General features: G+C 39.7%; 1 protein-coding gene across 2 annotated transcripts in view; it reads left to right on the top strand.

Annotated features, from left to right (window-relative positions):
• PPFIBP2 (PPFIA binding protein 2) overlaps positions 1-15,839 on the top strand; it is a 142,859-nt gene that overhangs the window by 35,625 nt on the left and 91,395 nt on the right. The window lies entirely within an intron of this gene.

Raw genomic sequence — 15,839 nt, 5'->3', positions numbered from 1 at the left:
TATTTATTTTTCAGTAGTGTTATTGTGTATGTCATCTCTTTTTTTTCTTTGATACGAACTTATACAACTCTCTGATGTCTGGTGTGATCGTTCTGGTCTCTGCTGAGACAGTGTGGATACACCTACCGTCTACCGTCTCAGTTTGGATTCTGGCTGTGAGGCAGTTTGGGTTCAGTGAGACTGATTCTAATGTAAAATTTTCAGGGCTTTTCATGGCTTATTACAGCTGATCTGAAACTTGAAATCTAGCAGACTTTGCCACCTAATGCAGGTGTCAGCTTCCTCAGATGGTCTCCAGTGTGTTTCAGAGATGAGAGGCAGTTTTGCATGGATTCAATTAATGATTCAAATGTTCTTTATGCCATATTGTTTTTTATCCATCTTAACTGTTTGGTTTTAATATTTGCATTAGCCAGTAGGGGACTTTTTCTTAGAAAAGATCTAGCAAAGCTGTGGTTAATTTGAAAGGACTATCAATTAGCTGTTCCAGCTGATTCCTTTCTTCATGGGAGCAACCAGAAGCCTATATTGATTAGACCAAACCTTTTGTTGGAAATCTTTCCAGAAGGTCCCAAGTCTTCTGACTTTACCTGATACACTTCAGTGGCCTCATTGGTAGATTGGATGTGCTTCTTTGGGACTTTGCTCTTCATTGTTTGAGCTGTGGCTGGAAGAGAGCGTGGAGGAAGGTATTGGGCCAAGTGTGGCTAGACCCCAGGAAGTACACAGAGTACCTGACACTGCCCTTTCTCAGGCATTTGCTTTTCCTTCCCATTGGAGGGTTTCATCTGACTTACAGAGGGCTCTTTGTGTTTGAGCCTGAAGTAGGAGAGTATGCCTGTGTCTTGCAGCTTCTTCAGGTTATTGTTGGTACTGTGATGTATTCTAGCTATCATCTGTCTGCTTCTCAATTTCTCAGTGGATAGAGGGCCCTTGAGAAGCCATGACTAATGTCCTGCTTTGCAGAGGCTCCATAGACTGGGATGTCATGATGTTTAATACTGAGTGTCAACTTGATTGGATTGAAGGATGCAGCAAAGTATTGATCCTGGGTGTGTCTGTGAGAGTGTTGCCAAAGGAGATTAACATTTGAGTCAGTGGACTGGGGAAGGCAGACCCACCCTTAATCTGGGTAGGCACCATCTAATAAGCTGCCAACTAATATAAAACAGGCAGAAAAACATGAAAAGTCTAGACTATCTTAGCCTCCCAGCCTACATCGTTCTCCCGTGCTGGATGCTTCCTGCCCCCGAACATCAGACTTCAAGTTCTTCAGCTCTAGGACTCAGACTGGCTTCCCTGCTCCTCAATTTGCAGACGGCCTATTGTGGGACCTTGTGGTCGTGTGAGTTAATAGTACTTAATAAACTCCGCTTTATATATATATATATAAAAAATATATATATCATGTATATATGATATATATAAAAAATATATATATCATGTATATATGATATATATAAAAAATATATATATCATGTATATATGATATATATAAAATATATATATCATATATATTATATATAATATATAAAATATATATTATATTATATATAAAATATATATAATATAATATATATAAAATATATATATTATATATATTATATATGATATATATAATATATATAATATATTTTATATATATATATAAAATATATTATATATATATATCCTATTAGTTCTGTCCCTCTGGAATACAGATGTCCTGTTCTAGGTTAGGGTCTCTGATGCCTTATTGAGGAGAAAGAGTCAAGAAAGTGGATTTCCTAGCAATCCTTTTAGAGATACTGACCTGTGAGCTCCTCGGGGTCTCATGTGCATTGGGATAAGAGCCACAGGATCATTCCCTGAGAATGCCTGAGGCAGTCATCACTTCAGAGCCTTCAGCCAAAGAGCAAAGGGGAGACTGAGCGAGTCCCTGGTGAACCTCTTCGATGGTTGTCAGGGAGGGATGAAAATACTATCTTTTCTCTACGTATTGTCTTTGCTGCTTTGTCAAAGGTCATTTCATTATATTTTTGTGATATATATTCAGGTCTATTTCTGAACTCTCTATTCTGTTTCATGGATTTATTTCTTTTTTCTTTCACCAATACCACACTGTGTTGATTACTGTAGCTTTAGTAAGTCTTGAAGTTGGGTACTGTCAGTCCTCCAACTTTGTTCTTCAGTGTTGTGTTGGCTACCTTTTGCCTCTTCGTATAAAATTTAGAGTCAGTTTTTTGATCACAAAGTAACTTTCTGGGATTTTGATTGCAATTGCATTTAACTTAGATCATGTTGGGAAGAACTGACACTTTCACAATATTGAATTTTTGAGAGATGAATCAGACTTCTAAAGAAAAGTAGCCTTGTGTGGGGTCAGTAGCTCTTTCTGCCTCCTGATTTCTCCATACAGGCATTCCTGAAATGACAGAGCCTTTGGCAAAATTCATTTTGTCTCTGAGAGACATTATGTGGCCGGATCCTTAAGGCCTTGCCTTGACCCAGGATCTGCAGTTGAGAATCTGGGATGTGTGTGGAGAGAGGGGCCCTAAGTGTGGGTTGTGTGAAACCCAGGAGACCTAATCTTCTGATCTTCCAGTACAAACTGCTCTATCCTTCCATTTCCTTAGTCCTCCATCTTGGAAGTTTCCATCTAGAAGGGCTCCTAGGCTTTTCTGTCTGGAACAGGTGTGAAAGTTTTATAGAGAGAAGGCATTCTTTGCAAATTGGTTCTTCACAGATTGGTAGGGAGGAATACCTGTAGCCAGACTACTTGTTTGAAAACCTAGCTCTACAACAAGTTACTTACGTGGTCTGTGCCTCAGTTTCCTTATATTTGAAATGAGAATAGTAATAATAACCATCTTAGAGAGTTGCCTGTGTTAACACGTGTAAGGTGCTTAGAACAGTGCCTGGCACATAGTAAGCACTATAAAATGTTAGCTCTTGATAGATTAATGAGGGACTAAAAATAATCTTTATCATGTGGAATCTTTTCTGGGGACAGAAAGACTCCTATCTGAGTTTTGTGGTTTTCATTGTATAAGGCTTGTGCATCCATTGCTGGATTTGCCCAGGGTCTGCAAAATTGATACGTGGTCTTCTGATTGCTCTCTGCGTCTGTTCTTGCTCCCTTATAGACTCTTTTCCACAGAGCTATAGAGTAAACCTGAAAATGTAAATTAAGTCATATCACTCCTCTCTCCAAAACTCCTCAATGGCTTCTCATCTCAGGATAAAGTTTAAAGCCCTTACCACGGCCAGCAAGGTCTTAGCATGGCTTGGCTTTCGCGGCCCTTTATGCATCCCTTTTACGTTCCCAGGGTGTATCTCACTTTAACCATGCGCTTGCTCCCCCCTCTCCTGGAATGCCCTCCTCCAGATCTAGGCTTATGCTGAAATGTTACCATATTGGAAGGCCTTCCCTGACTGTGTCTATCGTGCATTCCCACATAACTCTGTTCTTGTATCTTGTTTATACTTCTTTATAGCACTTATCACCTGACCTATCACATTCATATTTGCCTCTTTATTGTCTGCCTCCTGCACCAGCATGTAAGTTTCTTAAGGACAGAGGCTCTGCCACTGTATCTCCAGTGCCTTAATTGGTGGTTTTAGGCATTTTAGTTAATAAGCATTTAATACATGTTAGATGTTTTTTTTATTTGCTTTTGTGACTAGGATCTCCTTTTCATTGGTTAGGAGGTATACATATAGGTTTCTGTATACATCTTCTATCTGGCTGCATACTGAACTTCATTTATTTTCTCTATTTTCACCTTTGTTTCACTGATCCTTTTGGAATAACAAGTTACTCTTTTTTTTTTTTTGGAAGACTAGTAGTTTGTATGTCCCGTGAACCATCCCTGAAGTAGTAGCTGGCTCACACAGATATTTGACAGGAGCTGTTTGACAGATTATTCAACATTGAAGTTACTAGTGAGTATCTGGAGGGCATGTTTTCTATGCTATTCTTGATAAAAAGAATGATCATTCTTTTGAATACCTTGTTCAGGATACTTTTTCTCAAGATTGCTGAGGACACTTTTCCTCATTTTTATGATGGCATTAAGATGGCTGAACCAAATTGGGCCAGAGAGGTTAAGAATTTTTGTGGTTATTAACATGGACTACAGAGTTGGACTGTAGGGGTTTGAATCCCAGCTCAGCCATTTAGTGCTGGCTGTGGGATCTTTGACAAATTGCTTAATTCTTCTGAGCCTCAATTTACTTATTGATAAAATGGCGGTAATAATAGTACCTGTCTCATATTATTGTGAGGGTTGAATTAATGCAGATAAGGCACCTAGAAAGTGCTTAATTGGTGTAAGTTATTTGTTTTATTGATATTAGTATTAAATTATTTTTACCCCCCAAGATCATAGTGCTGAGATTTGATTCCAGGGCCATCTGAGTCTCTTCCAGGTTCCTTTTATTCCTGGGCTGGTTTTTATGTTGATGCATGAGGCTGTCTGTAGGAGAAAAGAATTAACTGAAGGAAGGATACTTTTCTGCTCTTGCTCACAATCCCTAAGCCAGAGTGGTTTTGTTCTTGTCTCTCTTACGTTATTTCTTCTAAGCAAGGGTTCCTTTGCTTAAGGGTGGCACAGCTAAAGAAGTTTGAAAACTGTGGCACCACATCACAGATCTTGCAGAAATGACATTTTTGTATGAACATTTAAATCTTCCTCTCTTTATTTATATTCTCTTATTAATTTTAGATTGCATGATGTCAAGTAGTGCCACCACCACTGCCAAAACACAACTACTTTTCCATCAAAGTACTCAAGTACCCAAAGAATGTATTTTCTCACAGTTACCACGTATTTCAACGGAAAAAAACCTTTACGGGCTTCCTGGACCTCCCAATAGTAACCACTTACACAAAAACAACACAGATTCCTACTAAAATGGATGTACTGTATTCAGTGATCACTAGTAATTATATACTATGTAACAAGGAATTGCCTCTTATTAATTACAGTAGGCTAGGTTACTGTTTACTTTCCAAAACTCCTTCTAAAAAGAGTGCACTTTGGGCATGTGATATCAATGTTTATGTAATTAAGTTTTTAGTGCAAAAAAATGTCCATCTCCTCCTCCATCAACTAAAACAGTGCAAACAGTGCGGGATGATTATCACTCCTGTAAACAATCAGACCAGGAGTACTCTGAGAGGACATCCTAATGCACAAGTGGTAAATATGCCCCTCCAGAGCCACGGTGTGATGGCCTTTATCTCAGATGGTCAATGCTTGGGAGGTGTGAGAGATAGAAATTGGTTCTTGTAAATGCAAAAAGAAATGCCTTGTAAGCAGGACTATTAAATGAAACTCCTTGTAAAGTTGAATTCTTGAAATCTGAATGGCTGAATCCCAGGTGACTATACTATACTAGACTAGACTAGACTATACTAGATTGGGACCTCAGTATTTTATATCAGAAAGTTGGGAAAGGGTAGCTGTTAAAGACTCTAGGACCTGTGTCAATAGTGACTTGGTTCTAATATGAAAGACCATTATTATAGTTTCCAGTAGGATGTTAACCTTTGATCTAGTCTTCCTCCTGATTAGTCCCTGTGATTCTGCTTGCAAATTACACTGTAATTGAATTACACTGTTGACAATTGAAATTGAACTATATATTGCTTAATTACCTCCCTCTGGATGGCCCAGAGCAACTGCCACAGACAGTAATTTTGCATGGAGCTTAATTTGTGAACTGACAGGTTCAGTGGCTACTTTGTCAGGCCACTTCTGGCAGGGGACCAGAGAGCCACGTGGTCAGGACACAGAAGGCCACTTATTCCTCTTGGCTGTGCAGGAGGTTACTCATGCAGTTATGTACAAGCAGTACTCATTGAGGAGGAATAGTTAAGAGGAGTCTGTTTTATGACAGTTAAATAAGTTGCCCTGTCAGCTGGGGCCTTTCTGCCAACTCTGATTAGTGTCTGGGTTTGTAAAAAGAAAACAACAAAAGATTGTGCAGGGGCAGAGAAAGTTCTGATCAAGACTGAGATTCTTCACGTTGGCTTGTGAATGAAGTCAGCTGTGGTGCTGAGGACTGTTGAGTCCATACTCTGAACAGTCCTTGACTGATCTTGTTCCTGGCTTCTCTGAGGTGGAGCAGCATATAGCAGTCATCAGTATCAGTCTCGCTGTTTCCCATTGCAGGTTGGGAGAGCCCTGCTAGGACTTTGTTCAGAAGAGTTGGAGTGGGGGTTTTAGGAATGTCTAAGGGGCAGAGCTATCAAAGACTGCCCTTTGTATGAAGAGGTCAAAACGGATACTGGGGCACCCGCTGTTTGACAGCCCTCATTCCATTTTTCTCTCACTGGTAGACCCCATCTCCCAGTCCTTTATGGAACTGTGCCTCGTTTTCCATTCTCTGAAAGAGTTTGGATAAGGCTGGAACTATGTGTTCCTTAAATATTTGCTATAGTTATAGATATAGGAACTGAGCTGCAAAACTGTGTGGGCCTCGTGTATTCTTGTTTGAAGATTTTTTTCTTTTAATGGTGTGGACAGGTTTTAATTTCTTAATTGAGTCTTGGCAAGTTAAGTGTTTCTAGAAATGTGTCCATTTTACTGAGGCTTTCCATTTTGTTAGTATCAAGTTGGCCATTATATTTTATCTAAAATGCTTTGTTAGATTAGAATTATTCTTTAATGTTTGATAGAATTAACATATAAAAGCATTTGACCTGGTGTGTTCTGTGTGGAAAAAATTTAAACTACGATTAAATTTCTTTATAAGACGGCCAAGTGCAGTGGCTCACGCCTGTAATCCCAGCACTTTGGGAGGCCGAGGCGGGCAAATCATGAGGTCAGGAGATTGAGACCATCCTGGCTAACACAGTGAAACCCTGTCTCTACTAAAAATACAAAAAATTAGCCGGGCGTGGTGGCGGGCGCCTGTAGTCCCAGCTACTCGGGAGGCTGAGGCAGGAGAATGGCATGAACCCAGGAGGTGGAGCTTGCAGTGAGCCGAGATTGTGCCACTGCACTCCAGCCTGGGTGACAGAGCCAGACTCCGTCTCAAAAAATAAAATAAAATAAATAATACTTGACTCTTAGAATGCTTTAATTCTCATCACTGCCCCATCTTCCACATTATTTTTGTTCAGTATTCTAGTATCTTTATATTCTCCAAAGTATTGTTTTTTTAGTTGACAGCATTTTAACAATTTTAACAACCTCTCCAATCATAGTTGATTCTTTCATCCTGCTTCTTTTTTTGCATGATACAGTTTTCTTCCTTAAAATTTGATAGTCTGTCAGAAATAGATTGTATTAGTCGTCATTTGAAAAATGTCCTTAAATGTTCATAATCTTGAATGATAGTTTATCTTGTACAGGCTTGTAGGTTGGTCACTATCCATAGGTATTATTTTGTGGTCACAGTGATTTATTGCTAATGAGAAGTCTGGCAATCTGTATCTGTCTTCTGTCTCTGGTTGTTTTTAAACTTCTTATTTATCTTTGGTTTCACTGTGTTTCTTGGGTGGATTTGTTTTGATGTATCATTCGTGGGACTCAGTGAGTGTCTTTAAACTGAGAGGACTCAAGTTTTCCATTCTGAAAAATTCATAGCCATTTTCTTTGTTGCCTCTGCTTCATCCTCTGTATTCTTCTGGAATTCCTGAAGAATTGTGTTGGACCTTGTCATCCTTTTTTAATTCCATGCTTCCTAACTCCTCTTTTATATTTTTCACTTGTGTCTCTGTATGCAGCATTCTTCAAATCTATCTTCCTCTCCAATAATTCTCTTCTCTGCTATTTAACCTGTTCACTTAATTTTTAATTTGCTTGACTGCATTCTTTATTTTGGTTTGTATTCTTTTTTCAGATTTTCCTATTTTTTAAAATCATGCTTTCCTTTTCTTTAAGGTTTTTATTTCTTCCTTTTCTTCTCTAATTATGTAAAACATATGAAATATGCCCAAATATTCCCAAATAGACAAAATATTTACTCAATATTAATGTATTGATTTAGTTACATGTTTAAGCACTAATTAAAAGGCTTTCAATAATTCAAAATAATACATTAATTTATGAACTTCTTGTCTTATTGGCACTTTTTTTTTTTTTTTTTTTTTTTTGAGACAGTCTTGCTCTGTTGCCCAGGCTGGAGTACAGTGGCGTAACCTTGGCTCACTGAAACCTCCACCTCCTGGGTTCAAGCAATTCTCAGCCTCCTGAGTAATTGGGATTACAGGTACCCACCACCATTCCCGTCACTGGCACATCTGATGAAATCATTTTATTCAAGCTTTTTATATTTATCTTTGTTTCTATCATTATGAGCACTCTTTTTGAATAATTCTAGCATTCTAGAGCAGTTGTAGAGCATTTGGGGATGCAGATTCATATTTGTAGGTCTGGGATGGGATCCAAGACTCTCTATTTCTAATAAACTCTCAGGTTTTGCTATTGCTACTCATGTGGACCCCACTTTTAAGTGGCAAGGTTTTAGAACACACCATCCTTACTTGGAATTTGTTTTAAAGACAACACTTTTAAAATTCACATATGATGCTGTCATCAGCTATTTCATCTCATGCCAAAGAACTCCATTTACATATTAAAGGTTAGACTTTAAAAGTTTATCTTGTCTATATGTCTTAATTGTACAACATATATATTTTGCACGAATGAAGATAGGCTAAGTTATATTGCAGTGAGAAACTACTCAAATGTCAGTGGTTTGAAACACAAAGGTTTATTTCTTGTACACATTGCAAGTTCCCTGAGATCTGCCAAGAGCTCTGGTCCTTGTCATCTTCACTTGAACACAGACTGATTGAGTCTCCACTATTGCCGGAAGTCAGTGAAGGTGGAAGAGATATGAGGAATTGTGTACTGGCTCTTAGACTTTCTCCCACAGTGATACACATAGTTTCTGTTTATTGGCCAAAGGAAGTTATGTGACCATGAGTGACTTCAAGGGACAGAACTGTAAGCCTACTATGAATGCAAGTAGAGGAGAACAAAATATCTGAACAACCCCAGTCACTACCACATACATCCCTATGTGCTTTCAAAAGCGATCATTAAAAGGCTTTCAGCCGGGTGCGGTGGCTCACGCCTTTATCCCAGCACTTTGGGAGGCTGAGGCAGGCAGATCACGAGGTCAGGAGTTCGAGACCAGCCTGGGCAATATGGCAAAACCCCGTCTCTACTAAAAAATACAAAAATTAGCCAGGCATGGTGGTGCGTGCCTGTAGTCCCAGCTACTCGGGAGGCTGAGGCAGGAGAATTGCTGGAACCTGGGAGGCGGAGGTTGCAGTGAGTTGAGATCACGCCACTGCACTCCAGCGTGGGTGACAGAGCAACTCTGTCTCCAAAAAAAAAAAAAAAAAGAAAAAAAGGCTTTCAGTGAAATCCTATAACACTTGCATTGTATGTGGTCTTATCCTCAAAAATAATTACTAAATCTTCATTAAATTTTGGGTTTGCCCCTTAAAATAAAAATTCTCAGGTGACCTCTATAACCATCAAAGCTAGACTTCATTGAGGTGATCTGCTAGTGCCATGGTTTCAGCTTAAGCATCATTTTAGTATCACCTGGGAAACTTTTTATTACCCCAGGTCACACCTCAGACCAATTAAATTAGAATCCCTGGAGGAGGGCTCAGCCATCTGGAGTTTGTAAAACTGCTCAGGTGACTTCAATGTGCATTGAAAGTTGAAAATATTTGTGCTACTCTAAATACTGCTTTGTTGCTCAAAATGAAATAAATAGAATGCCCCAAAGAGAAACTTTAGGCTTGACTGTAAGTTGAATTACCATTTTCTGAGAAATCTGGGGATTTCTTATATAAGAAATATATGTTCCTTATATTTAGGCATATCTAGCATTAGTGGTTTATTGTGTCTTCTAAATTGTCCTGTTAATCCCAGGTTTTAGGGCACACTTTTTTTTATTTATTGTTTTCCATTTTGATTTGTTTCCCACTGTGGTTGTAATTTTTTTACAGGAGGTAATTGCGGGGAATGTGTGTGGAGTGTGGAAATGAGCCTCCTGGGAGATTTTGCAATTGCTAATGCTGGGCTTTAGGTGTTGCAGTATTCTGGACCATTTTGTATGCGTGTGTGTTGATTTCTGGTTTGGGATTTCAGTAGTAAGTGCATAGTAGAAATTTGGCACTATACCGGTGGTATGCAGAGGCCTGTAGGTTTGATGTCTCACTGGGGGTGAGGGAGGGTGTATATGTGTGGTATTATAAACACATAGGGGGTTCCTTAGCATACTGCAAGCTTCCCTGCCATTGAGTGAATTTTTTCAGACCCCTTTATGAAATAGGCAATACTTCGGGGTACTTTCTTTCTATAGGGGTCTCACTTTCAACTTACTGCTTTCACTGGAGGCATTAAAACCTCAAGCCCCAACCTCGGTTCCTCCCTATATCTGGGTATTTTGCCCCGGGCTACTCTAGAGTCAGCTTGAATTAATTTCACTGTTGAGTTCACTCTTTGTTTCTGGTACCCAAGGTTTTTACTGTCTTTCAAGCTTGGCTCCACATTAAAAAAATAAAATAAAATAAATAAGGGTGTTATCTTTTTCAGCTTTTCTGTTTGTTCATTGTGGGTAAGGGGGACTCCTGGCAGTTGAGTATGTCCTGTTTCCAGAAGGTTCCCCCTTAAGCAGTACATGGTTAGCTTACCAAGAGGCCTGCTCTAAGATTTTCTGAAATGATTGTTCTGTGAAAATACTACCAGGTTTTTCCCCCTTTCACTAATGCAATTATGGAGCGAGGGAAAGCTAATCAACAGCACAAGGAAGAAACCTGTCTGGGTTTACTCACTTAATTTCCTGCCCAAATAAAGGCCTGAATTCTTCCATATTGTCTAGCATCCTGTGGGGACTTTCAAAGAACAAGAGAACCTAGAGTCCCTGTGCAAACTAAATGTCAAACTTGAATCTCTCACTTATATTCAACAAATTTAAAGTTTAAAACAAATTGTTATAAAAGTAATGAAAATTGATATTGTCAACATTTGGGTATTTCTCTGTATATATACACCATATACATATATTTATAATTGTTTTACTGAATAAGGCAAGTATTTCCCCATGTTATTGAGTCTTTAGATAATTGTTTTTTATATAGCTATATGAATCATATTCTTTCAGAAGTTATTTAAACATTCACTAATTTGGGGGGATTTTTCCCCTACTTTTTGAAAATTAAGATGCTGCTGAGATTATTCTTATATATTAATCTTTGACTACGTGTCTAGTTATATTTCCTTAGCTTAACTTTCTAGAATTGGACTTGCTAGGTCAAAAGGCATGAATATTTTTCCTGTATCTTGCCAAATTTCTTTTCAGAAAGATTAGGCCGGTCTTTGTGTCTATTAACAGTGTATGAGGGTACCCTTATGAGCAGCATATGAGCTTGCCAACATTAACTATCATTGCATTTGCATTTTCAACAATTTACATAGGTGAAAATTGAGTATCATTTTTAAATGTTCTATTTACCAATGCAAAAACATTTTCTTTCCATATTTTAAAATTTTACTTCTGTTTTTTAATTCCAGAATTGCCCATATAAGAAACTTGTGCCTATTTTGTGCGTGAGATGTGGATTGGGGACTTTTTTATTGATAGATAAGGTCTCTTTTTGTATGAAGGCTATACTGAGCTTTTGTTGTAATTGATACGAGTAGGTTTTTTTTTTTTTGAGACAGAGTTTTGTTCTTGTTGCCCAGGCCAGAGTGCAATGGCACGATCTCAGCTCACCACAACCTCTGCCTCCCAGGTTCAAGCAATTTTCCTGCCTCAGCCTCCCAAGTAGCTGGGATTACAGGGGCCTGCCACCATGCTTGGCTAATTTTTGTATTTTTGGTAGAGACGGGGTTTTGCCATGTTGGCCAAGCTGGTCTCGAACTCCTGACCTCAGATGATCTGCCTACCTCGGCCTCCCAAAATACTAGGATTACAGGCATGAGCCACCATGCCTGGCCTACAAGTAGGTTTTTCAGGCTATAATTTGTCTTTTAATTTTGTTTTTAATATTCCAGAAGTTAATTTTATGTAGTCAGATTTATTGTTCTTTTATGTCTTGCTCAATTGCTCTTGTGCCTATAAAATCTTCCTCTCACTCAGTTTTGACCTATCTTCTTTTTGTATTTCTAGTTCAATTTTTTAAGCGTATAATCTTTGTCTAAATTTTATTTTTGTGTATGATGTATAATAAAGATCTTATTTTTTTCTGTGAGGGTAATTCTAGCAACATATTTTAGCAGTGCAGGGCAAGTGCCTCTTGATTGTACTTCTCAGAATATTCTCAGCTATTTTTATTGGTTAGTTATTTTACTGTGTAACATAAATTACCCCAAACATAGCATCATGCAATAATAAACATTTAACATCTGTTTCTATCTGCCAGGAATTCAGGAGTGGTTTAGTTGGGTGGTTCTGGCTTAGGTCTTTTAAAGAGTTATAGTTAAGATATTAGTTGGGGCTACAGTCATCTGAAGCCTTCTCTGGGGCTGGAGCAGCAGTCCCTAACCTTTTTGGCACCAGGGAACCGTTTTGTCGAAGACAGTTTTTCCATGGACCTGGGGAGTCGGGGGAAAGTTTCAGGATGAAACTGTTCTACCTTAGATCACCAGGCATTTGTTAGATTCTCATAAGGAGTGAGCAACCTGGATCCCTCGCATGCACACTTCACAATAGGGTTCGCACACCTATGAGAATCTAACGCCACCAGTGATCTGACAGGAGGCGGAACTTAGGCGGTAATGCTCATTGGCCCGCTGCTCACCTCCCGCTGCGCACCCCAGTTCCTAACAGGCCATGTACTGGTACCAGTCTGTGGCTGGGGTTGGGAACACCTGGGCTGGAGGATCCCTTCCACAGTGGCTCACTCATATGGCCATTGGTAGAAGGGCTCAGTTCCTTGATGTCTGCTGACAGGTAGCCATATTTCCTCACCATATGGACTTTTCCATAGGGATGATTGAGTGTCCTTATAACATGGCAGTAGCCTTCCCCCAGAGTGAGTGGCCTGATATAATAAAGCAGAAGGAGTCACAGTGCTTTTTATAACCTAGCCTTGGAAGTGACATTCCTGTCATATCCTGTCATTTCTGTCATATTCTACTGGTGACACAGAGCAACCGTGATATAATATTCACAAATTACGAATATTAAGAGGAATGGGTCACTGACAGCTTCTTGGAGGCTGGTTATCAAACTCTTCCTCTGAGAGGAAATTTAGAATTGTATCTCCCTTTGTATAGATGTTTATTCAATATCATTTTGTCATTTACATCCCAAAGCCCAATGGTGGCATCTGGAAGTTTCTTCTTCCCTTAGTTTTCTGTCCTGTAACCTTGTCTGGTTCTTAAATTTAAAGTCAAGTGGAGTTTGTCATCTGAGGCTTTTCTGTCACTGTCATTACAACTAGCTCAGGGACAAAATATTTATCTTTTCCCTCATCTAGTATTTATTGACTATTGGTTTTGATAAAGTAATAAAAGAAATATAAGTTGCAAATAAATAGAAATTAAAGTTTATATATATATACATATATGCCTGTAAAACTTGGCACAGATATACATGTACTCACATACGTGTACACACGCATACTCTGAATAGTAGGAAAGAATCCCAAAGCTTTAGGGCAGAGAGGGTCGCAGAGAAAGGAAGAGACTTTTCCAAGGCCACACAGTGATATAAAGTTAATGAAAACCCAGATCTTCCATCCACCTTTTAGCCTGACTCACTCTTCCCACATTTATGAAATACTTAAAATGAAACTGGATGGCTACGTGTTTAAAATTCATGTGTACAGAATGGAGAGGGATTACTCAGCGATGGTTTGGAGATTGGAGGTCTTGCTCTGCTTCTGTCCATTTTCTTCCCTGAAGTTTGGCTGTGGCTGTTCCCAGTCCACTCTTAATTGGATTTGTAGGAGCCAGAAAGTGCTGAGCACACATCACAGTGGTGGGTAATTGGGCAGTTTCCTGGCTCCTCAGAGCCTCTGACTTGTTTGTGGATTGTGATCCATGATTCCCTGTACCATGCATTTTCAGAAAGCAAACTGGCAATCAAATGGTAATTGTTTCCATCTGTGTGGATTTCTGCCTGGCAAGGAGGAGGTTGGCTCTGAGAAGAGTAAAGGGACCTGGAATTGGACGTCAGGCCTGCAGCATACCATGGATGCGGTGGCCCCAAGCTCACATTTTCCAGTAGAGTCCTAATTTCAAATCTTTCATCTGGTTGGCCTTATAAATAATCCAAATGCCCTAGAAATTCCACCACCTAAACCATATTTTCTAAAGTGTTTCTTACTGCTGAAAGAAGCACAGACTTCCTTTGTTAGACTGTTGCCCCAGTTTTTATTTGAAAAATGTATCACTGAACTTATGGAAAGGAGACTTTTGCTGCTGCTGCTGTTGTTAAATAAGTGTAAGAATGGTGGAACAGGCCAGGTGCAGTGGCTTACGCCTGTAATCCCAGCACTTTGGTAGGCCAAGTTGGGTGGATCATGAGGTCAGGAGATCGAGACCATCTTGGCTAACACAGTGAAACCCCGTCTTTACTAAAAAATACAAAAAATTAGCCAGGCGTGGTTGCAGGCACCTGTAGTCCCAGCTACTCGGGAGGCTGAGGCAGGAGAATGGCGTGAACCCTGGAGGCGGATCTTGCAGTGAGCTGAGATTGCACCACTGCACTCCAGCCTGGGCGACAGAGCAAGACTCCGTCTCAAAAAAAAAAAAAAAAATGGTGGAACAGTTGAATTTGGGGCATATCAAATTAGAAAGAGCTGACCCAATATACCAGATCTCTGAGGACATTGAAGCACTCTCTCTCTAGATACTTGTTCAGGTATATGTGCAGGCATTTGGTCAGATTCCTTTTCAGTGTCTACTGGGTAGAGTGCATGATGCTGGGAACTCAGCTAAATGTAACATGGACTCTCTCTCAGACTCCACAGCCCACAATAAGGAGATGAGGTATGGATATATATATAATAATACAAATTTAAGAACATATAGAGATATATAGGGGATATAAAGATCTCCCAACTGGGAAGATCCAGAAAGATTCCAGTTCACTAAACCCTCACCAAAATGAATATAGTAATTGTCATCTATTGCTGTGGGATAAGCCAACCCAAACATAGTGGCTTAAAACTACCATCGTTTCTTTGTAATTTCATGATTTGAGTAGCACTCTGCAGGTGTGTCTCCTCCCTGTTCCACTTGGTGTCAGCTGGGGTGGCTCATGGGGGCTTGGAAGATCCCAGATGGCTTCATTCACATGTCTGTCACCACAGCTGGGAGGGCCAAGAAAGGTGGGGCTGTCTTTCTAGCTGGGTAGCTGGGCTTTGTTACATGGCAGTTGAGGGTCAAAGAGAGAAAGAGTGGAACCTGTTAGACCTCTTAAGGCCCAGGCCCAGAGCTGGTACAGAGTCACTTCCACTGCTTTCTGTTGATCAGAGAAAGTCACCAGGCCAGCCCAGAGTCAAGATGCATCCCTTTATCCCTTATCCTGGAATGCACACACAGGAATGGAAGAATCTCTGGTGGCCAACTGTGTAATCTATGACATTAATATAAAGAAAATTCTAAAAGCTGAAGAATGAGATCTTACTGTCTAAACTAGTAGTTTATGGTCCCTAGTGAGGACTGGCTGTGCTTTCCCAGTTGTCTAAGTGTGTGAGCTTCATACATCAGTCCCAAAGGGTACAGTCATCCACCTCTGCATGCCTCTTTTTACACTGTCCAGCCAGAGATTAGATAAAGATGATTTCTGGAAAGTTTACATTGTGAGTGATTCAGCTGGGGTCCAGGTGGCCTTCCAGGTTTCTTTATTTAAAGATGGGGTCTCACTCT

Source organism: Pongo abelii, chromosome 9, assembly GCF_028885655.2.
Source record: "Pongo abelii isolate AG06213 chromosome 9, NHGRI_mPonAbe1-v2.0_pri, whole genome shotgun sequence".
In the NCBI taxonomy this organism is placed as follows: Eukaryota; Metazoa; Chordata; class Mammalia; order Primates; family Hominidae; genus Pongo; species Pongo abelii.
Note: the sequence above shows the minus strand (reverse complement) of the source record. Positions and strands in the feature narration are given on the sequence as shown.